This window comes from Nilaparvata lugens, chromosome 10 (assembly GCF_014356525.2).
Source record: "Nilaparvata lugens isolate BPH chromosome 10, ASM1435652v1, whole genome shotgun sequence".
NCBI classification, from domain to species: domain Eukaryota; kingdom Metazoa; phylum Arthropoda; class Insecta; order Hemiptera; family Delphacidae; genus Nilaparvata; species Nilaparvata lugens.
Window position 1 is genome coordinate 24,530,654 of NC_052513.1, and position 7,791 is coordinate 24,538,444.

Genomic DNA, 7,791 nt, shown 5'->3' on the forward strand with positions numbered 1-7,791 from the left:
TTAATAATTTGTAAATTATTAAAAAGCTTGAAAATATTAAAGCCAAAAAAATTGCTTACTACCACCTACATTATGGTAATCACAATTTATATAGATAATTGTAGCCTAATTGAATTAGTCTACCTCATCCTGAAGCTATCTCATTAAACAAGTTTTTTTCTAAAGCAATGGAATTTGTAGTGCTGAAAAATATAAATTTTCAGGCAGAATGATGAGTTATTGGGTCATCAGCATTGACTTTATAACGAAACTATAGCGTTATAGTTTACTTCATAATTACAATTCTATTAATATAATGTATAGTGTATGTAGTCTCTATTCTTTAATAGGTTATCGATAAAATATTAAAAGTACTTAATTTTTAAACAACATGATTAAATGAAAAATATGTTTGGGAAATACCTATAGGTGTAGGAAAATAAAAGATTCGACTTTCGAATAATGTTTTGTAATGATTTTATGATGTGGTATCATATTTTAACTACTGTTATTTAAATAATGAATAATTATTTTTTGCACCAAACTGGAATGAAATATTATCATGTCTTGGATATTGATAGCGATTGATGAATAACAAACTATCAATTGATTTCCTTTTGCTGTGATGCTTCATAAACAAGAGAAATAAGTGAATAGAAAACTTGAGATTGGATTATTAATTAATGCAAATACTAGCGTGTAATCTGGCTGACTAATGCCTGTTTTCAAAGTTCCCAGTTCGCACAATTTTAATTGATTATAATTGATTAGTAGCTCCTGTGTTTCATTGATTTGTAGTCGTGCATAATATGTTCTTATTGTCATCCCGCACACTCTTGCTCCATCGGAGGCTGGCGGCCTCTATTCTATTTCTTTCTATCTCATCAGACACACTCACACACGCGCACATTCGTCCTGATTTCCGGGGACCCAACTTGTGAGGTTCCGGGGGTGGGGGCGGGGGTTGATTATTGCGGGCTCTCTGAATTTCTCCAGTGAGGGGCTCTGACTGAATCTCTCCGCCGAGGACCGGGGGGTTTAGACTGAATTTCTCTTTGGAGGGACTCGGGACGAAAGGCCATTTTGACTGACAGTTGCCATGGTCCGCATACGAATCACCTACTTGCCAGACCCTTCCACTTCCATATTTATTGTAGTTGAGCCGAGAACAGAGAGCTGCGCCATCACTAGGAGAGCACCTCCTGCCATCAGTATATATACATTTATACTGTCCTTTACATAGATAGTACACTCAATATACAGTGCTTCTTGCCTTGAGGTGCGAGTAAGAGCGCTAAAGAAACGGTCATGCAGATAAGCTGCCATTAATTGGGGAAGTGTTTCCCTTCTCTCTTAAATTCATCCCTTCGTCTTTCTTGTATATTTATTCACCTCCTCCATCCTGCTTTGTTACGGCTTATATTCTCCTTGTTTCCTACTTGACTATAATTCTGCTTACTCTTTGCTTGGATTTCTCTGATGTTCTTGTCTCTTCTTCCTGCCTCTGCTACATCTTGTGTTTTAATTTGTTCGATTTCTGTACTTTTCAAATGTAGTTTATGTAGCCTATATTCCTTGTTGATCGCTTGATTCTATTTTCTCCATATTCATCTTGTTGAACCTCTCATCTTGTCACCTGCATCATCTCTTCCTCTTTATAAAGTTTTTGTTGATTTTTATTATATTTCACATTTTTCATGATTTTTACAACCCAACCCTTCCAGGATTTTCCATATTTTCCATATATTTCGCACTTCCCACACGTTCTTGTATTTTTATAAACCCTCCTTGATTTTTTTCATGTTTCTGTTCTCAATTTTATTATTTCTTGTCCGTTTCATAATGCTTCAACCATTTTAGTTATTTTTCATCTTTCTTTTGTTACCACACAAACCACTCTCGGTCTCAGACAGCACCGTATCGCGCATGCGTTAGTAACGGTTTTTTCCCGTTCCATTTAGTCAGTTCTTTGAATGTAACGTTCCTTGTGATGATGGTTACCGAGCACCATAACTGGAGCCGTCATTCCATTTTGATGGTGATATTATTATCCAATGATGATTTATCATTAAATTCGATATAATAATCAATATATTATCATCATTTCATTCAATAAAAGAAAGAGTACTTTTCAATAATATAATTAATAAATATAATGGTTGTTATTTAACTAATGTTAAAAAACACTACTAAGTCAGCATATTGTCATTTCAAAGCAAAAACCTAACCCCCTAACCTCCCCTTTAATATTTAAAACATTAATAAACATAAATCTTGGTAAAAACCCCTAATCCCTTCCAGCATATTGCAATTTCAAAGCAGATTCCCAACCCCCTAACCTATCTTTTCACCTTTGAAATATCAAAAACCATAATTCTACCTGTACCCTAGCCTTTTCTAGCATATTGCAATTTTAAAGCAAAAACCCAACCTAGCCTTATGAAACATTATTAAATATAACTTAGAAAAACCTAACCCCTAACCCTTTCACATTCAATACTTTGAATTTCAAAGCAAACTCCTAACCCCCTAACTTATCCTTTCACCTTTGAAACAACAAAAAACATAACTCTACCTGGACCCTAGCCCATTCTAGCATATTGCAATTTCAAAGCAAAAACCTAACCTATCCTTATGAAACATTATTGAATATAACCTAAATAAAACCTACCCCTTAACCCTATTTCGTCAATTAGTTGAATTTCTTCATTGTTGATGAACGATATGTCAACCTTGCAATGTGTGAAAGAGATAGCGCCATCTGCTTTGTTGAATGATACACAAGGATAGCAACACCATTGCAAATCATACACTGCCATTATAACATGGACCTCACTATAGATACTCAAAGAATACTTTTGAATAACTATGTGATAACTGTGACCGTTGCTGGCCGTTACTCTGTATGTGTGACAAAGAGAAGCTGCTGTTACCACTTTACTTTTCTCGTATCCCTCCGGATTTCTTTCAACCCATGTAGCCGTCTCATTCCAATTTCATCAAAGTCCAGTTCAGTTCTTAGTTTTAGTTTTTTCAAAGTCTCGATTACATCTTACAGTGAGAATGTTTTTTAAATCTCTTGAATAAATTATACATCTGCCAATGTTTATAGTTTTTGAATACAGTGCTATTAGGCCAGTCACACGCACATCGATTTTTGGACGTACGATTTTCCGTCCTTATAAATTGTATTAGATAGAACATAACTTGGCAAACATAAGATGTGTTCATGTGCTTGTCAATCTTCGTTCAGTCTGGATGTGTTTGTTAATGACTTTAGAAAATTTAAACATATTCAACTAGATCCAAGACATTAAATTCAAAGATTTTTTCTGTATAAATTTGGAAGATTGAAGCGATACTGTTTGTAAATGCTGTGAATTGAATTAAAATAATATACTGAAATAATTTTTAACTTTCAGAGGAAAGTACTATTGTAACATCACTAGCTCACTTAACTCGATCTCAGAGAAGAGAAGTTGTTCTAAATTTATTCAATGAAGTTGCCTTGCAAGCCAAGCAGCAGCCTCTCAGAGTGAGGACTCAAGAGTGCTCAAAACTGTTTTCTATTTGTCTGAAAGTGAATATCAGACTGCAGAATGAGGTGGCAGCCGGAGAACTTCTCAACTTCAGCGCACTCGTCTATATTTTAAAAGCGGAGAAAATTCGCAATTTGAAGGCAGAAGAGCTGTTCTATGTAAGACACACACTGCTGGGCGAAAACTGTGTATATAAAAGATTGAAACAAAAGGCAGAACGTTTGAAGAGCTTAGGCAGGAGATGGAGGTGAATAATAATAAGAAGAAGAAGAAGAGGAAGAAGAGCTGATGGTGAAATAGAAAAGGAGATAGAAGAAAAAGTAGACATTTGGAAAAGCTACGGTATCTTCTTCTCGTATGAGCTTAGACAAGTACTGTATTGTTGAAGAAGTTACACACACACACCCTATTTCTGCATAGCAACGAACTACTCACTATCCTCACTTTCCTGCTCTATATTCAAGGATCATCTCTTCTTTGTTCTTCCTTTCTAGAGGTCTCTTCTATTATTCTTTCTCATCAAATTATTTGTAAATATTTTTTCCATTGATTGTTTTCCCCAATTTTCATTATCATTCATTCATCCTTCGATTTTCTCATGCTACATTACATGAATCCTTCATGTTGGAATTGGGATTGGTCTGAGATGAGGAGGTTGAAAGTTTTTTTGCAAACTCAGTAGAGCTTGAGATTACTATTAGGAATCTGTAAAATAATTGAAAAAAACATTGAAACTCATAATATTATTCCAAATTAGGGATCGAAATCGTTCTGGGCGAATGCCTGTTGGTTCATCCACAATTTTGTAATTAATTATTGGCAATGAATGAACTATTGCTATGGCTTTTCCAGTTTGATTTTGACTGGTGTGTTTTATCACCCATAAATTGGTAACTTCAATGACCATTTAACATTATTTAGATTCCAGGCCTTCTTTCGAGTGGTTTCTTGATGGTCAAATACAGTTTTATTTCCAATCGTTGGGAATGCTATGACTTCCACCTATTATTCCAGCTGAAACTAATTGATTTGTAGATAAACAGATAGAGGTACTTGTGTAATTAAAAATCTTAGATTCGATACAATTATTGCAATAGTTGTTACGTGGTATTTTAGCACCACAAAATATTTTTGAAATGAGCTATTGAACTTTAATAGAATTATAAAATGGAAAAGAAAGATAACCTAGTCAAAGAACCACTCAAGTAAAATCGAATGTTGTTAGTGATAAAAGAGTAATCGTATTATCTAAAATGATAAGAAAAAACATGCATAATTGTAATTCAACAACTATGAGGATCCATTGGCAGGATTACAAATTATAAAGCGGCTTATTTATTATTGGCAGATCATAAAAAATAAAAGTTTGCATGTACATTTGAGGTTAGAATTATTTGTTTACACTTTTAAATGAATCAATCAATCAAGAATAAATCGATAGTTATTTGAATCAATACCTAACAAATCAGCTGATTGTTTGATCAACCAGTACAAGTTGAATTATAAAGTTTACTCACAAAAGATGTATTATATATACTGAGGAAGATTTATGTAAATAAATAGGGACAACTATTATTGCTGCATAAATATTTATTACAATCTAAAAAAGTACAAAAATCAAGGGTATACAAAACTTGTATAAAAAACTAAATATATGTTACATGTTAGCACGGTATATCACAATTTATTTATCAGAATAGTTTAAGACAATCACTCCATATATTTATATAAATACTTTTATTTTTTTTTTCTATTATAAAGTTGAAGAAACCCTGAATCTGAAGCAACCAATTGTATGGAGTTTGTTAAATTAAAAGCCAATCAGAAAGAAGCTTACAAATCGTTCAAGGAAGAGATAAAATTTTTCTGAAAACCACCTTCTTCTGGCTTGTGATCTCATTCTAAAAGGATGCACATGGAAATTAGGGTTCTTCCTTCTTGTTAAATTTTAAAATTATCAAGCCAATCAATTTTTTAAATGTGAACTATTTGTAATTAATGTTTATTTATCTGTGAACTCGGTGTTGTTGAAGAGTTCGTAATTGTAATCAATTCCCATAAATATATCTTTAATTCGGAAAGAAATCTATAAGAAATCTGGCCCATGCGTGAGCCCAGCCGAGATGAAAAGGACCTGCATAATTAATTATTGGAAATAATAAATTCATTCTATGAGACCGTCAAGAACATCATTAATGTGAGTGTTAGATCAAATGAGCTCGTTTTATAAAGGCCTTTTGTTAAGAGTTGGGGAATTAATCAAAGCGCTATATAAATAAATTCAAATCAAAGAAATTTTGCAACGTGTTGAGTGCTATCATATAGTTTATAAGAACATTTTATGAATTTTATTTGATATATGTAGAAAGCTTACTTCCATGCACGGCATGGACTCATTAAAAACCCTGAGATTCTATTTTTTAAATATAAATTTTATTAATTATTATTTGCTAATTGATCAAAGCTTGCCCTATTAAATCTGCAGACCGAACAGGTTTTAAATTGTAGAATTCTGAATTGACTGGAAATCCAAGTATCAGTATTAAATATAATATATTTATAATTGTTAAAACTCACAATTATGAATGCCAGTAAACCTTGTGATAATTATTCAAAATATTAGAAAAGAATTTATATATATTGAAAATTTATAGATATAAGATTAGTTTATATATATATTCTCATAAAGCTTGTAATAAAATATATTCTCATAAATAACAATTTATATATATATATATATATATTATATATATATATATTGTTATTTATGAGAATATATTTTGTGTTTTATGTCAGCATACAAAATCATAGAAGTTTATTTTATCCTAATTCATCTCGTGATATACAGTTTGGGCTGTCACAGTACCAAGAAAAAATATTGTGCAGCATATAAAATTTGTGAATCAATTAATATTGATCTTATTAAGAGCATTCAGTACTTATCATCTTTTGATGATAGTCATACTAGTTCGCCAGAAAGAACATATTAATAATTATATTAATAAGGTTCCTGTTATATCATATAAGGATCCAGAGAGCTTCCAGAACTGGCGTTGTAAGTTCTAAGGAATTTCGGAAGGATAAATTGGTGGATACCTGTATTCATGGTGAGCGTTTTAAAAATCAACTAGAAAAAACTATAGTTGGTCTTCATTATTCTCGGTTGGATACATGGTTAATGGTAATCAGTCATCAACTGTCTTTTTGATTTCCTTATTGGTATTCTTCAAGAACTTCATAGAAGCAGCAGTAAGAATTATTAATCACCAGTCATTGAACCTTGTGGTGATTAAATATATTTGGAAAATTCATGTATCTACCACTGAGCTAGAGCTGTGGTTTGAACCCAGCAAATTTTGCGAGCCGGACGGCCTTAACTATTTGCGAATTTATTTGCAAATTAGGGACTTAAGCAACTGCTCTTATATATACTAAATTTACCATTTTACATAATATCACCCAACAAGTGGGGCAAAGGTTTACCATTTCACATAATGGCGCCCAACGTGGGGCATGATGAAAAGCTTACCTACTCAACCTTACTATCAATGCTAAAGAGAATTATTAATAAAACTGAAAGCTGCAAGAAGTATAATCTGAAACTGATTCAACAAGATATATCTGATGATGTATCGTAAGTTTCTTGCTAAAATAATTGAGTTGCTCTTCAAATTGAAATTTTTCAAGCTGCATAAATACAGACAAACTGTGTCACACGAGTTGGATAACATAATTCTCATAATAGAGAAAAATTGGATGGAAATTTCCATAGAATTTTATAGCAAAATTTTGATCTTGATCTCTGAATCTAAATATTGTATGCTGACCAGGGTTATAGGTTATTTGAAACATAAGAACATTATTATTATTAAGAAAGATGAGACCCTACCTAAAATTTTAAGAGCTATATTAATATAATTTCTCCATGTTGATATTCATACCTGTATCACTAGGAAGGTCTTTGCGTAATATATGTACATGACACTTGAAACTTTTAACACTACACAATCTTATCCAAAATAGGCACTATCAGTACGTCCATTGTAATATTCCAGTAATTTGGTAGTACATTTGGCAACTTATTCGAAGTAATCCATAATATCGTCACCATGAACCAGTTGCCAGCTAACTCACAAATTTCCTACTTTAGCAACCACCCCCAAAACCCTATGACTATGACACCGGCCGACCAACAACCCCAGGACAATGCAGCGGAGACCCCATGAGAGAGAGGAGGCAGCGTATGCTCCATCAATTTCGACCCACAAAACCT